At 35.9% G+C, this 16,880-nt stretch overlaps 1 long non-coding RNA gene across 1 annotated transcript in view; it reads left to right on the forward strand.

The window, feature by feature from the left end:
- LOC139133436 (uncharacterized) overlaps nucleotides 1-14,969 on the forward strand; it is a 53,631-nt gene extending 38,662 nt beyond the window's left edge. The window contains exons 3-5 of the long non-coding RNA XR_011552590.1: nucleotides 171-229; nucleotides 12,130-12,243; nucleotides 13,942-14,969. This is a non-coding gene — a long non-coding RNA (uncharacterized lncRNA). The remainder of the gene's footprint in view (nucleotides 1-170; nucleotides 230-12,129; nucleotides 12,244-13,941) is intronic.
- Nucleotides 14,970-16,880: the final 1,911 nt, after the last annotated feature.

Here is a 16,880-nt window from a genome sequence, read left to right on the forward strand (position 1 = left end):
GCGACTTCCGTGTGACCTCACATTATTTTTAGCTTCTTATCGCAAGAGATGTGCCCGTGTATTTGCATCGATATTCCGTTTATAGCCACCTTTATTCCTGAACAACCGGATCACGGAAAACATTGAGGAATGTCTTGACTTCTTTCTTTTTTTCTGCCTCTGCGTTCCAGAGTTCTTCTCACCTGCAAAAGATTGTAAATTTGACCAGGATGTGGAATCTGCATTTGCAGTAAGTATCTATTAATCTGTTCTAATTCTGCTCTATAATTTTTGCAACCATTTGATGATTGTTCCGAGAGAGACACGTTTAGACTCATCACCTCCCTTTTTCGATGGAAATGCCAAATATACATTGCAAAATTTTTTTCCGAAATTGCAAAACACTGATTCGGATTAACAGAGACATTGAAAAATCAGAAAATATCGGAAAATATTTAAATATGTCTGGGAATCTATTGATTTTTGTCTTTTGCTTGAAATCAATATTGTGTCAATATGCTCACAGTAATTATGCGTTAATTATGTCTGTCTGATGTACTTAAATTAGGCCACTGCTATCTTTTAATATTTGTGATGAAAAAAAATTGGGTTTGGTCTGCACAAGTCCACAGATATAGCTGAAGCGTTTTTGTCTTTACCAATGTTTCTCAACAATGATGTTTCATTCTGTTTGCATTTTGTGAAACGATTCAAGATACTGTTTTCAGCTTACTGCGCGTCCATTTTTGTCATGGCTCACTTATTTATTTGGATATGGCAGCCATATAAGGTGGCCACATTTGAAGATTTTATTTTTTTGTGTGGAAACTGTCATCTGTGGATAATGAAAATAGTATATTTTGTAAAACTCATAATGGTTGCCATCATGTCTTGTTTCTGTTGAACATTTATCCTCCGTTAAACTAAATTTTTTTTCAAATGCTCCTGATGCGCCGACAAAGTGAGATGACTGATAGATAGCTTATGCTCCACTGGCATAGGAAATATTTCTTTTGTATTTAGAAATTTTGCACGAATTTACTGGCACGCTTTGCATGTTTAAAGAAGCCATATTGATGGTGTCAGCAGAAGTATTCATGTCACAAAAAAGCGAGATCTGCAGTTATTTCCGACTTTTTTTTGCCATGTCAGCAGCTATTTTTAGTCCGAATAATGAGCCTTTCAGTCATCTTTTCATCTTTTGACCAAAAAACAGCTGTCATTTTCACATGTCAGTGTCTTAAAAACTGCTGATGTAGTCAACCCCCTTAGGCTAGTGAAAAAAAATCAATACCACATTTTGTCGAACATGTTCAACACCCAATATTTTGACCTCAATTTTTTTTTAATTCCATATGTTTTTTGTATGCATTTTGATTTATATCAAAATTGATAATTTTGGGGGGCAAAATTTACCTAAAAATTTTATTTTATTACCAGATTTAGCTGGTTTCAATATGTCTGCCACCTTGCTTATAGGGTTTAGATATTTTGTTTGTATAGTGTGGCACCATGCTGTATTTACGTGTCAGCTGTAGGCTTTCTCATGCACTGAACAGGTTCAATTTCCCTTAAAGCCGTGTCATTCTTCAACTGGAAATAATCGTTTGAATTCCAAATCCAGCAGATTCGGTCGTATTGTAATCAGTGAAAAAGAAATGCAACTGAATCACAAATATAAGAGACCTGATCTCTTTTTCACCTTTTTTCATGTGAAATATTGGGGACTCGTTCGCTACGACAATTGTGCTAATCGTTGCTAAATTGTGAAAATGAACTGTAAAAACACCATGAATGCGTAGTAATTAGAAAAAAACAGTGCTGGGACTAAAAATATAAATTTACCAGATCAGTTTTCTGTTTTTTTGCTAGATTAAAAAGATCATTAAAATTTTATGCGGGTGAGTCTGCATGTTTTTCCTATTCATTTTAAAAGCTAAACCTTGAGAAGCAGAAATTTGAATTCAGCTCTTCGTAATTTTGATGAGATAATTTAAGGATTGAATATTATCCCTAGTTTAGCCGACAAGCCATCGGTCTCAAATAATTCTCTATTGTGATGATGATTAAATAGCTTATCAAGGATACGGACTTGGCTGTCGGTGTTAACCTTCATCGATCAGGAAATGAAAAACTATTCATGATGGAAACCCGACTGTGCCATATTGTGGTGTATTATTTGACATTTTTCTGATTTTACAAAAGGAGTTTTCAGTACACCCATTTGCCTGTGAGAATTAAGTTTTCTCCCCTGCATATTGAAATATTTTGTACTGTCAATAATCTGAGGATTTTGATTGTGTCAGTTACAGGTATATTACAGTGTCTTCTGCAGAGGGGAGTGGAATAGTCCACTGAGAGTCCAGTTCCCCCCTCTCTTTCATAGTGTATACCAAATAAAATCCAGCAGTTTATCAAGTAAATACTTCTGAATTAAAGCTTTTCGTATTTTCCAGTCAGGTTAGTGCAAGTTTTTTTATTGCCTTCACAACTCTGCCAGACCATCAGTGAAAGCAAATTCATGCAAAAATATACATGAACAGATTATAACAAAACTAGTTGGCAAAATAGGAAAATAAATAGAAATTAGGAATAATCAAAATTGAGCAAAAAAAAGCCAGAGAGGACTATTTGACTATGTCGTTGATAACTTGAACAAATGAGAAAATACATAAAGTATAAAATAAGTTGTTCCAGATCCTTTAAACAGTTTGATTTGCACACACTTGCCAATTATAGTAATGCTTTCTGATGCCAAACAAAATTTCTGTTTATTTCCATTCATTAACACTTTGAATGCAATACTTTTTCCCTCCAAAATTTAAGTGTAACATTTTGTAAATTTTCATGCATTTTTCTGTAAATTTGTTTATGGTTTTGGACTGAATTATTCCTATTGGCTACAGTTTCTATCAAAATTTCTGTCCAGGAATAATTGTTTTAAAATTTTATTTAGGCGTGATGAGCAAACAGCAAACAGCAACATTTGGCAAATAAATCCTTGATTTTTTAAAAAATGCAAAAAGAATTGATGGGATCTGCTTTACAGGAACAAAGAAGTTTTATTTTCATTCGGTCTTTATAGGTAAGCGTCGATTATATTGTCCCTGTGCTTATATAAAATTGTCAGAGATGGTCAGCTCTGTGCCCTGACTTACAAACAACTTAACCCCATCAAATACCCAGAATAACGTCATAAATCGTGAGCCAGCCTCATAATGGCCGCCTACTTTCATAATTGTTCAGTTACATTTATTGAAAGGCAATCACAGAAGTGATGCCAATGTTTAAAAGTCCAATACTTTGATATCAAGAATATTTCTCTTTAACCCTTTGAGCGCCAAAGTCAATTTTTGTCGCCTCTGTAAAATATACCTCAGTCAATTTTTGTCAAATTTTTGCCAAAATTTTGATAAAAAACTATGGCTGTTGAAATATTGTGTTCATCTGGTCCAAAATTATCAGAAAAGTTACAGAAAATTTCATAAAGAATTGGTAAAATGTTGCACTAAAATTTTGGTGGGAAAAAATACAGTATTCAAAGAGTTAAATATGTATGATTCATCTTAATCTTCATGAAAGACTTAGTTTAAACCATGAAAATTTATTAGGTAATTTCTTGAAGTATTGAAAAATTTTAAAATTTGATTGATTTTTTGAACAAAAAATTCTTTGTGTTGAGAGAGGATATTCAAGTAGTTCTGGTGTTGTATTGCAGGATTCACCTTTGACCTCATAATTGGAAATTTATCTAGAAAAGAAATAAATTCACATACCTTAGTAACGAGAGAGTGTGTGGTCGCCTTACAGAGTGATACAAAAAGGGCAATGCACTTTGAGGAGTAAATCATGTTTTGCAATTTGTGAAAAAAGATGTCTATTTGATAGAGACAAATGTTTGTATATGATATTAAGAGCAGTAAAGTGGACATTAAACGAATGTAGATTTGTAAATATGAATTGTGAGAAAGGCAAAATCCTTGAAAACAGCCTGTTCCATGGATTTTTATTGACTGATGTCATTTACAACTTGGATTCTCTTTGCAATGAGAAAATTTAATATTTTTTTAAATTTCTTTCTATTGAAACTAAACAGACCTTTTCCTGTAAGGTAGTATGCGCCTCAAAAGTGAAAGACTTAAACTTTTGCGTAAACTTTCCTAAATGAAGCTTTCAACCATTCTTTTACCAAATCAACAATAAAAAATTAAGGGTCACCATGCAAAGTTTGGAATTAACGAAACAAATTACCAAACATTTTGTGATATTTGAAATTCAAAATGGCTGCCATCGCTGTGTTAACTCTATGGGGGAAAATTAAATTGTGGATTTTCAAAAAAACTAAGAGGGTGAAAGCTTTAAAATGAGCCCCCACAAGAGGTAGATCAGAAAAGAATTGTAAAAATTTGAAAACCCAAATATCTGTCCCTGAGGCACGTTCAACCTTAAAAGGTCAAATGTGAGGTAGCATAATCTAAAATTTAGATGTTGATAAAAATATGCATTTTATTATGATCATGTCATTCTGTGTGGACAGTCATGGCTGAAGTTTTTTAAATATCTGATCTCAGAGAAGGGTTCCAAAACTACAAAAGTCAAAAGAAAGTCAAAAGTTGATTGAAGGAACATTTACACGTGTTATAAGCCTTCCCTTGTATTTCAAAAAACTGCAGTCACTCATACTTTTTTTCTTTTCTCTTCAAGCAAAGATTTTCCAACCATTCAAAAAAAGGAGAAAAAATCAAACGTTATTGATTACAAGCACCTCTACCCTTCCGATCAACAAGATTACAGAAAGCCCACAATATGTCGTGTATACACCGCTTCCTCTCCGAGAAACAAAAGTGTTTTCCCGCGATTCCGCATGCTAGCAAAAGAACACAATTGGGCAACATGTCTGTGTATTGATTTTTCGCAGTGAAACAGCACATGTGGGGGAGGCTGTTTCAATAAACTTTTTCTCCTTCTTTTTTTGCAGAGACACAATTGATTTTTCCCCCGCTTGTCTTCTTTTGTCACCGATGCAAAGTTTTGTTCGGACATGTGTTTTGGCCAATACATAATACGGAACCAGCATTGTCAGATACAAAAACTCGGCTCCCTATACCTCTAGTTTCTTTATTCCCTCCATTGTACGCGAAAATCTTTTCTTTTTTTATGCAAAAAATATGATTGACCTGTCTTCCCGGTATCAGCTCGCCGCTGTGTAGAAAGTTTGATCTCTTCAACATGTAGATGGAATCTCCTGTGAAGCTGCTACTATGTCAGTCAAAAAACATTAAATCCATAGTTTGAAATTTACTTCTTAAACTTGAATTTTGTCTTTCATAGGCACCGGTAAACAAAATCCCAAACCAGTGTGTCCCATTCTATCATTTTGTCTCATACATGGACATTTCCAACCAAAGCTGTGTAGGTCATAAAAATGACTCTGCAAATGTTATAAATAATTAGTTTTTTTTATTTTCATTTCATTATTTATTTTAGGTATAGTGTTTTAGGTGACCCAAAGAGACATTGTAGATGGAGTGCTATTATTGTTCTCTGATATCAACGGTGATCTACTGTATGTGTATATTGGATATTTCCAATCTCTGATAATTATAATATGAAAATATTCAGCCGACAGCAGTTTTTGTGACCACCATTGAGCTCCCCTATTTCGTCAGTCATGTAAACAACCCTTCTCTTTCTCTTCTGTACTCACTTTATCTACCATCATTAATCCCCCCAGCTCCACCCTCTCCTCCCCACACCTTGACCCATCACCTTCATCTTGTATCATAATAACACCCTTCTCCCCTTTCAGTATTGACGATATAAGCTCATAACTGCAGTGTGAATAACTTTACGTGGTTAGACAATGCTGTTGAAAAGTTCAACTTTTGGTTGCATTCACATGCAAGTATTTTTTACATCACAGTTGATCTAATACAATCTTGAATTATGCAACCACCAGCAGGCAAATTTTGAAACTCCGTGATCAACTTCAGCTTCAATAACCATGCATCCTTTTACATTTTATACAAATTTTATGATTTTGAAAATCTTTTTAGAGCAATCCAAATTAATCCTCCAGCCTCATTGTTCATATTTCACTGAGATATATTTTTTCCGACATTTCATAGCCAACAGATCAAACCTTATATTTATACAGAAATTATACTGGTCCAATATGACTTAGCATTATAATGTATGAAATTCAAAACTCTGGGCTATTTGAATATTTGTGTATTTCTAGACAAAATGTTCTTTAAAATTGTCAATTATCACTTTTAAGAAACCTGAGCCCAAATTCATGTTTTTCTTCTTGTATAAATGTTGCCGATGTATTAAGGAATTTCTGGTCGTGAACCATTTTTGTTCATAAATTTTATTGCATTGTAATGTTATGAGCAGGTTCTTGAAAGTAATTGTCGCCATAGTAACTGGGTTACTGCCATTCCACTTTGCAGACACTAAGTAAACAAAAAAATCCAAGGACAGCATTTCCAGATTGATAGTAAAGATGTTGATCATGTTGATCCCAACATTTTCCCTGGAAGTGATGAAATAAAACCCGGAATAAATGTCAATGGGCCAGCATTGGGATAGGATAGGAAGCACTCAATGAAAATCTGCTCGAGGGAAACCGGAGAAAATTTGTTTTAATACTGTGCACATTCTCAAAGATATTTCCGGCTGACTTCATAACAGAGTGCTTGTATGAGATGGTGTTTGTACTTGTGATAAATATAAATGGGTGTGGGCAGTTTTCATAGATTTTTTTTTCGCAGTGTTGAAATTTTTCATATTTATATGTTGGATTACTGCATGCCAAGTGGTACACAGTATGTTGCGTGTGTTTTTCTAAACTTGAGATTTTTTCCCCGCACAGGCTGGTGAGGATGAGAAACTGATTCTGGATGCGTAATGTGATTCAAGGGATGTGAGTTTGATTGTTATGCTAAGTGTCTGGTGATTGATTGAAAACTTGCCGCTACATGTGTTCAAACTGCAATTCCCTCCCTGTCTGACATTTCATCAATCAACGTGTTCTGAAAACAAGTGTTGCCAACGCCATTCTGCCGATTAACCTGTCAGCCATCATCAGTCCATCCATACGCTAAACCCATCAAAACAAACCTTTAATCAATCAATCCACCGATCAACCTACTTTTCCAACCATGTAGCTGTCCACACTCGTCCATCCATCCATCCATCAATCAAAGCTGTCAGCTGACCCAATGATTCGTCTTGCCTCCTCAACCACTGTTGACCTTTCAACTTAGTCTACGCAGCCATTCATCTGCACAAATCCAAATAACCCACCCTCCCATTCATTCCATACCTGTTTACTCTGTCCCCCACGCTATCCTTCTGCGCATACTAGCTTACTCATCCACCCTTTCCACGACAGAAAGTCACGCCACCTACACCAAGCCAGCCATCCATCCATGGATATGTCATCCATCCACCCACCCATCCACTCATCCATCCATCCTTCCATCCATCCACCCATGGATTCATCATCCATCCGTCCATCCATCCATCTGTGGATACGTCATCCATCCATCCATCCATCCATCCACTCACCCACCCTCCATCCATCCATCCATCCATCCACCTAACATGACCAGTCCATCCAGCCATCCTACCCGCCATTCAAGACAAACCACTCTACTCAACACTCTAGTCCTTCCATCCTGTGTCAGCTTTGTCCCTAGCCTATCTATCTGTCAATCCATCTACCACCCTATGATAAACTACCGGGTACATGCCCCTATCATTGAGCTATTCATCCCACCCAACCATCCAACCATCAACACACCCGTACATGTTGATCTGTCCATACCATCTTCCCCAGCAATGCCCTTTCCAAACTCCATAAGTCAACATAGAACTTTAAATGTCATTGCATCATGACATTTCAAATCTAAAACTTCATTGAACTGAACTTTATTGAGTCTGTAGTTGTCTGATTGTGCTTAGAGTACGCATAGCTTTTCAGTAACATTTCAATTGATTCCTCTGTCATTCCGTCTTTGTTAAAAAAAAACGACGTTTGCTGCAGTGCAGAATTTTCTCCAGTCCTCACTAACTTCGAGATAAAAAACATGTCACAGGTACATTCTTGTTTCCATGGTTGCTGTTATCAGATTTAAAATCAAGCGTGCGCTCTGACTGTTTGAGTGGAAAAAATTAGCTTGATCATTTTGCTTTTTGGTGGAAAAAGAAACAAGAAAATAAAAAAAAATGTTAGGAAAAAACCCCAGCTCAAATCGAATTGAAAGAATGAAATATGAAGGCGTAGATAAATGTTGACACAGCAATGATTATTTATGGACTTTGGAATAATCCTCATTTTAGGTCAAAACTCAAAAAACAGTTTGTTTGGGAGATTTTGCAGTTACCAAGATGTAAGTTCAAATTTCTTGTACTGCAGGACTGATGTTTCAAAGCTTGGATCCGATCTTCAAGTTTGGAGTAATTGGTTTAGACGTTGGACATGAAACTTCCTGGGCAAGGGAGTGTCGTGGTTGGGGAATTTTTAATATCGGTGATGTAGAAATCAGCGGAACATTATCAAAAAACATGTAGAGCACCCTGTTACAGCTCTCCAGCTTTATCCCTTTCAATATGTGTCGTCGTAGTATACTCCGTATTGTTCCCCCTAATCTCCTATCAGCACCTATCTGTCTGCATCTGTGACGTTGCCAAGGCAACAGGTCACATAAATGCAATATGGCGCCAGTTTCAAAAGGAAGCCCGCGTGCTGCAGTGCCTGTTATGAGCGCTGCTGATTGATTGCGCTCCTCGTGATAATTTGGAAGGCACCGTGCGGGGGCTCCAAATGAAATCTAACAAGACCCCCTAACCCCTGTTGGTTTCAAATTTCATCAAACAATGGCGATATTGATGAGAAACAGAGTACTTACCCAAATTTTCACTCAGCAATTTTCATTTATTAAATTTATTACCCGCAATAAGTATAAAAAGTTGGTATATTCTCCAAAGCTACACTCTGAACCTATGACAATTGTTTTAACGATGTAAATGAACTCAACATTTTCCACCTTTTTCCCTTTTGACAACAGGACCCCTTAACTTGATTACCGTGATATATTTACACCTATCATGTTTCGTTGACTTTTTATGGCACAAAATCTGTCTCAATAAATCTGGGCTTAAGCGTAGGTTATTTGAAGAATATTGCATTATACTAAAATCTGTGAGCTCTTTTTTGATTCATATCTCCCGGATTATTTTTACAACTTTTACCAGTCCCCATTGAATACCAGCTATCAATGGTTGTATCCACTTATATCTTTTCTGACAAATAAAAACATATTTATGTCAAATTACCTCTTGGCATCCAATCTTGTTTTTATAAATCTTCCATTACATATTTATCTCAAGCAAAAACAAAAGTAATATATTTGTGACCGACAATGTGATTCTGCTGGCTATTCCATTTGCATTGCAGGGGTGTACAACAAATTTTTCACCACCAGAATTGTTTGTTTTGCATCTCGTCTCCCTCAGTTTTACTTTGTTTTTACCGCCGAGTATAAACCACAAACCAAATAGAGTGTTTCTTGTTGTACTCCCTGTGTAGAAATACCATGTGTTTAAAATCTGCACCATCTGTGCATGTGTATTAATGTCAAATATATGTGTTATAACTGAATTTTTGTGTGTATAAAGATTTCACATACTACAACAAGAAAAATCTGCATTTTAAACGCAACGCAGTGTGTTTGTAAGACTAACACTTTGTATTTCACCATATTTTATGGAGAAGGAGACATGAACATACATATTGTCAAGAACAGAAATGTTTAAAATATTGTCAAATTCAGTTACAGCCACTGTTCATTTAAAAAGTGAAATTTGATTGGGGTTTAATGCCAAGAGGCACAGGGATCAATCTAATGGATTGGTAATTTTCAAAACATTTACGATTTGTTTGGTAGAACAGCTCTGAGTTCTGGAGGGAAGGTAGGAGTTGTAAGAGGTTGCGAATGGCGAGGACAAACAGGTTGGACTGTATAAAACCGTAGTTGAGGTACAATGTAGGATTGAGATATGCCGGGAAGGTAGACTTGGGAAGGGATAAGTGAAGGAAAGACAGAGCATCAAATGATGGATTCAGGGAATGCCATTAGGTCAAGGATGCCGGGAATCTGTTTGGTCTTAGGAATAAGTTGAAATAGGTCATGGTGGGTACAATGAGAGAGTCCATTGATAAAAGGTTTCTAAAGGTGACTGGTAGTGCTTGGTTCTTGAGGATGGGCATAGGGGCACAATTATTTGGTTTCTAACCTGTTCACCCCCAATTCCCTGTAAACAGGTCCACACTCACCATTGATAACAATGGGTTTGGGACAACCATGGTGGTGAAAGGGTTAAAATGGGTTAAAGAGAAGTAGGATTAGGATGGAGCTGGCCAGCTTGGGTAAGTTATGGTAATGGGGATGGGAAGGATTAGTTTAGAAAGGATGGGAATCATGGGTTGAAATAGGGTTTGAATGAGTTGAGAAGATAATTTGGAGTGGCCATTTGGTTGAAATAGGTAGTCATGGTTTGAAGGAGGTTAAGGGAGGGAATTATGGATCACAGTTGGTTTGGTATGTGTCTAGATTTGGATAGATAGAAAAACAAATAATGGCCAGATAGGATTTTAATGGGTGGAGATGGGTTGAGATATAGGGGATGGGTGGATGGGTTGAGACGGGAAGAATGGAATGCATGGAGATAGGTTGGGATGGGTGGTGATGGTAAGCATGAGCTATTGGAAGGGATAGGAATATACATATAATAGTAATAGATTGAGATGGAGACAAGTAGTTCTTTAAATTGGTAGAGATGGAGGTGATGGGTTTTCCTAAATGGGTTGAGATGGCAGTGATGGGTCTATTGAAAGGGTTGAGATGGAGATGGTTTGGTTTACTAAATAGGTTGAGATGGAGGTGATGGGTTTCCTGAATGGGTTAAGATGGCAGTGATGGGTCTATTGAAAGGGTTGAGAAGGAGATGGTTTGGTTTACTAAATGGGTTAATAGGAGGTGATGGGTTTTCCTGAATGGGTTAAGATAGCAGTGATGGGTCTATTGAAAGGGTTGAGATGGAGATGGTTTGGTTTACTAAATAGGTTGAGATGGAGGTGATGGTTTCCTGAATGGGTTAAGATGACAGTGATGGGTCTATTGAAAGGGTTGAGAAGGAGATGGTTTGGTTTACTAAATGGGTTAATATGGATGTGATGGTTTTACTAAATGGGTTAAGATGGCAGTGATGGGTCTATTGAAAGGGTTGAGATGGAGATGATTTGGTTTACTAAATAGGTTGAGATGGAGGTGATGGGTTTCCTGAATGGGTTAAGATAGCAGTGATGGGTCTATTGAAAGGGTTGAGAAGGAGATGGTTTGGTTTACTAAATGGGTTGAGATGGAGGTGATGGGTTTTACTAAATGGGTTAAGATGGCAGTGATGGGTCTATTGAAAGGGTTGAGATGGAGATGGTTTGGTTTACTAAATGGGTTGAGATGGAGGTGATGGGTTTACTGAATGGGTTAAGATGGCAGTGATGGGTCTATTGAAAGGGTTGAGAAGGAGATGGTTTGGTTTATAAATGGGTTGAGATGGAGGTGATGGCTTTTTTTACCCAATAGGTTGTTATTGAGAGGATGGGTGTAGACATTAAGCGAGAGATGGAATTTTGAGATGGAGGCAACGGATTGAGTAAGGGGGGAAAATGGAAATGTGATTAAATAGACGGGATGGCTGAAAATGGGGTGAAATGTTGAGTTGAAAGATTTGGTTGAGATAATGGGTGTCGGTTCAGATTGAAAAGGATGATTAAGAGATTTTGGTACAGATCAAACATGGAATTTTTAGATGCGGGTTAAAAATAATATCAAGACTTAAAAAAAAAATCAAAGAGTAGACAGTCATCATATAAGAATCTTCAATATATGTGGGAAAAAGTGTTTTATGCCGAACATGTGTAAATTTGCAAAACCCGGAGCAAACAAGTCTGAACACATTGCTTCCTGTTTGCTTTTGTATAGTAACATATTGAATGGTTTCAGTTTGAGGGCTGTTCATAGATGCAGGGTGTGTGCGTGTGTGCGTTTCCAAAATTAACCCTTTTTTGTACTTTTACAGGCGGACGTTAAACCGAGTGTGTATGTGTGTAAATCCATTCACAGAATGACACATGGGTAAAATTAGGAACGTAAAATGAGAATGGACGAACAACAACAGTGAATACAGATGCAGGTACGCTTACCAGAGGGACAATATTTTAATTCTAGACTCATAAAAATTCATGGCTGTAGAATTCCCCGGTGTGAACCAGTTCAGGCATATTGTTTTGAAATGCCTTCATTAATTGCAAAATATTGTTTCAAAAGAAACAGATGTTTTTCAAAATTCCACTTTTATAACTTTTCCCAATACGTTCTGACGCTTTGGAAAGTTACACTTGGATGGGCGTTTTCTCTGTAAAGTGTCAAATGTGGTATGTGGTCTTTACTGTATGTAGTAAAAAATATGCGTGACATTAATGGCTTGTAGATTTTGGGTTTTCAGATAAAATCATGAGTTCACTACTTTTTTTCATATACAGGACTAAAGTTTATTCTTTTTTCTGGTCAGGTACGATGGATAAATATCTCAAAAATATCAAAGAAAGTTTCATGTTATACAGATTGAAGATTTCACGATGTTAGCTCATGAATTAACTTTTGATCACATCTTGAAAAAAAATCGTTTTGTTTACAAAACATGATTATTTCATGGAGATGAGACAGATAAAAATCTTTAAAAAATTGTCTTACGTATGATTTGTAGTTTTGTGTTGGAACTTTTGCCGAGGTACAAGCAAGAATTTTTTGTGGTGGTGAAAAACAAGCGGTAGGAAAATGTTTGTGAAACCCATGCAAAGGTGAAATTTAAGGGGGTTACATTTTAATTAAATACTTAACCTGGGCAAAAACCTGCACAGATGATTGTATCAGGCCTACCCTTAAGGTGAAGCCCATCTCATGGAAACTCACTGATGAGTTGCGACCAGATAGTCAACGGAAATAGCGGAAAATGAATACACTACTGATGTAGGCATGGCATTATTATTTTGTTACCCGTGGGCAAATTTGAAAAAAAAAACATGAAAAAAAAAATTCATAATGGTTTAGGTTTCTCAGTGTTGGTCCTTAGCAGTGCGATAGAATTCCCCGGTTAAGTGCATTCAGTTTCTTGACCTTTGACCTCGAGCACATGCTCTCCTGACTGACAAGTGATCTTCCGACAAAGGCAGATCATTAGCGATTCCATCTCCAATGCTTTTCATCAGGTTTCTGACCCTGGGGGGGATCCAAAGCCCGGAATGAATGAAATCCACAGCGAGAGGGTTTCCATGGAAAATTAACATTTGATGTGACTTTCGGCTAAAATGTAAATTTTTTAGTTGAAATAAGATGAAATTTCCAAAAAAATACTCCCCTTATAGATTTCGTCATTCAGATACTTAAGTCTATGATATTGTCGCTGTGAATGGAATTGTCAAATTGGTCAAAAAATTTAATCTATAAATATCCTTTTGACTAAAAGCATTGCACTGGTCTACCAGTAAGCAAAATGAAACATGAACATTGGAATAAAAATATTTTGCCTGCAGTTAAATTTTTTTTTGTGTTTTATTTTCTTTCAGTGTATACTGAACACTTAAAGCAACAGCATAAACAAACATTTAAATGCATCTGTGACCTTTCCTTTTTTTCTAGAATTAATTCAAAGAAACAGTATTTGTACACATGTTGTAAGGATTTTGTATCTAACCCATCCATAGCGTACTGAAAGCTATTATATGATGGATTGAAAATAACATTACAACTGTCAGAACATTGTAAAATTAATACTGTCTTGATAACACATCGTTCTTTTTTCATGTTTCGGTCACTGATGGTGTCATTGCAGATGGACGTTGCGGCAGCTCTCATCCAACCGACTTGCACAAATCGAGCACCGGCTAATAGATTGAGACAGGAATCCGAGAAATACGATTGAACTAGGGGGGCATATTTGCTGTATTTGCTATCGCTGTAGTTATTCAAATATTAAATGTGATGAATCTGATATAATTACATACAGACATGATTTGTACAATGTTGAGGTGAATTCCTTAGCGGGCAATAGCCTCATCCGGTTGCTCCAGCTCCGGGATGTGTTACGCCATCAGCGTCGGAGAGAGTGACATTACCAATATTTCTATTTCTCCCCTCGCACTGTTGCAACGAATTCGGAATATTATCCATTGATAAGACGGGCTCCACGGGGCTAATTTTTTTGTCTCTCAAAACACCTATTTACGGAAATGTTTATCTGTAATGATGATATTTTGATCGAAAAATATAGGGCACTGCTGGGTTCTCCGTTGAGATCAGATAACAATAGCTTGTTGCGTTCAATTTCGAGTCGTGATTTGTAAAATTGAATACATGCAATCAAGGAAATTATGCTTATCGGAGTTTAAAAAAAAAATTTTAAAAATCGTTCACAAAAGAGAAAATTGAAAGCGCATTTTCACTATGATGGACTTTATCCCTTTATAGAATGTTGTTTTTTGATTGAATGGAAATTTTAAAATAGAATAAGCATACCATCGAAAAAACTTGTCAGCACTCTAACGATACTGGTATATTTAATTGGTAAGTTATTTACGAACTAGGCATGATAATTAACTGAGTGATAAAAATAGTGGGTTTTTTAATTTTTTTTATAATATTGCAGATCAGATATAATTCCAATGATTTTGCCAGGAATTTTGAATCCAACTATGTGATTTGGAAAACATGAGTATTTGTAAGACCACATTAGGACACCATGTAAATAACCAGAGATTGCCATGAATGCCATCGATAACATTTCTTAATGTGATGCCATTTTGTTAGCTTATCACAAAATATATTTTTTTGCAATCCCTTCTTATCTTTTTTGTTCAAACATGAAGACGGATTACTACTAAAAATACAAAATGCTGTGAAAATTTAAAAAAAAAAGAAGGAAAAAGGAACTGTTGAGAGATGATGTAATAGCGATGGAAAATTCTCTGGTTATTTACATGGTGTCCTAATGTGGTCTTACAAATACTCATGTTTTCCAAATTCAAATATGATGCAATTTGCAGCATTTTAGTCATTAATCTTAATCATTGTCTCAAATGACTGAAGACAAAAAAGATTAAAGTTTTAAATTGAGAAGTGTTATTAATTCAACATGATACAAATACTTTGCTGTGATGGTGGATCTCTAAAATTTTGCTTTACTTGTACTGGCCATTAAAGGGACATTAGCTGTAACTTTTGACTAATTTTTCACTGCTCTGTATCATTGTATCAACTACAGAATTTTACTATAATCCAATCATCATGACCAATGCCCGATGTCCTGCTTGCCAACACAGCCTGTGTATGTGAAATGACCATTGTTATTGTTGATAAATGTATTCTAGTCCGGACCTGAATACAAAATTTAAACAATAAAATGCAGATTATACGCATATAAGGTATATTTATGAGCTAAATATTAGAAATTTCTCCATGGTTCAGGGATTCAAACCATAAACTGCAGATGATACACAGAACAAACAAAATTTAAAAAATTACCAAAGTTACAGCTAATGGATCTTTAAATTTCCCAATAATATCATGACATTAAAATATCCGGTCACTAAAAGCATAAATCATGTAACAGAAACTATATTTATAATTGTTTCTAACAATTGTATCGTGAAGCAACATTATGTTGATCACTCGAAGCGATGAGAAAACATGTAATACAGTGGTATTTATGACTACTCTTGTGAAATTCTGAAAAACGGCTTAAATTTGCAAAACCAGCAGCGATGGTCGTTTAGAACAAATGTTTGATTTTCCTGTCTGCTGCCTTACAGAGGATTTATGCAGTTAGTGTCTAAATGTTGTCGTTTGAATGTCTGAAAAAGATATAGTGTAATGAGATAAAAATTTGCTAAACTTTTTTCATTACTCAGTTGAAATAAGAGTTTCCCTGTATGCTTATTCTCTTCCCAGACTCGAATACTTATTTTTAGATACAACGTTTTTCCGTAGGACAGTAGCTGCAGCTGTAATATGTATTTTTTGTGTTAAGGTAGTACATGCTTCAAAATTAAAAGACTCAACTTTTGCACAAACTTGTCGCAAGGTAACTATAAAACCATTCCCTTTTGAAATAAATAATAAAATTAAGGGTGGACACGCTGAATTTTGTACTGTAGAAACAAATTACCCAATATTAACTGACATTTGAAATTCAAAATGGCCGCCCTTCCTGAGTTAACTCTGTGGGGAAAAATTAAATTTTCGATTTTCACAAAAACTAAGCCAGTGAACTTTTAATTACTCCAAGAGCTTTAAAATGACCAAAAATGCATTATGAAAGTTTGAAAGTCTGAATATCTGCCCCCAAGATGCATTTACCCTTAGTGTGAAAAGCATGAATTTAACTTTTGATGTTTCACTGAACAAAACATGTTGTTGAGGGTTTCAATACAGTATGCATTGCAGATGTCATAGCTAGAGTTGACAAGGCTAATAATATTTTGTATTTCAACATACATTTGGGAGAAGCCTAAGAAAATGGACTTGTTTTACAAAAATAATGACGCCATAGTCGAAAGCCACAACTATCATCGCTTTAGTACAAATTATATAGAAACAGACCCCCTAGGATAGTGTTTAATTGCAATGTTATGAAGAGTGACCCACTTATCTCCATTCCAATTGTGTATACACATGTTACATGTTGTTCAAGTGAATTTAGCAAACAAATTATTTGCATGCGTATCGCTAAAACGGTATTTATGTACTGGGGTAAATGCAATATTTCAAAAGACT

Source organism: Ptychodera flava, chromosome 5 (genome assembly GCF_041260155.1).
Source record: "Ptychodera flava strain L36383 chromosome 5, AS_Pfla_20210202, whole genome shotgun sequence".
Taxonomy (NCBI): domain Eukaryota; kingdom Metazoa; phylum Hemichordata; class Enteropneusta; family Ptychoderidae; genus Ptychodera; species Ptychodera flava.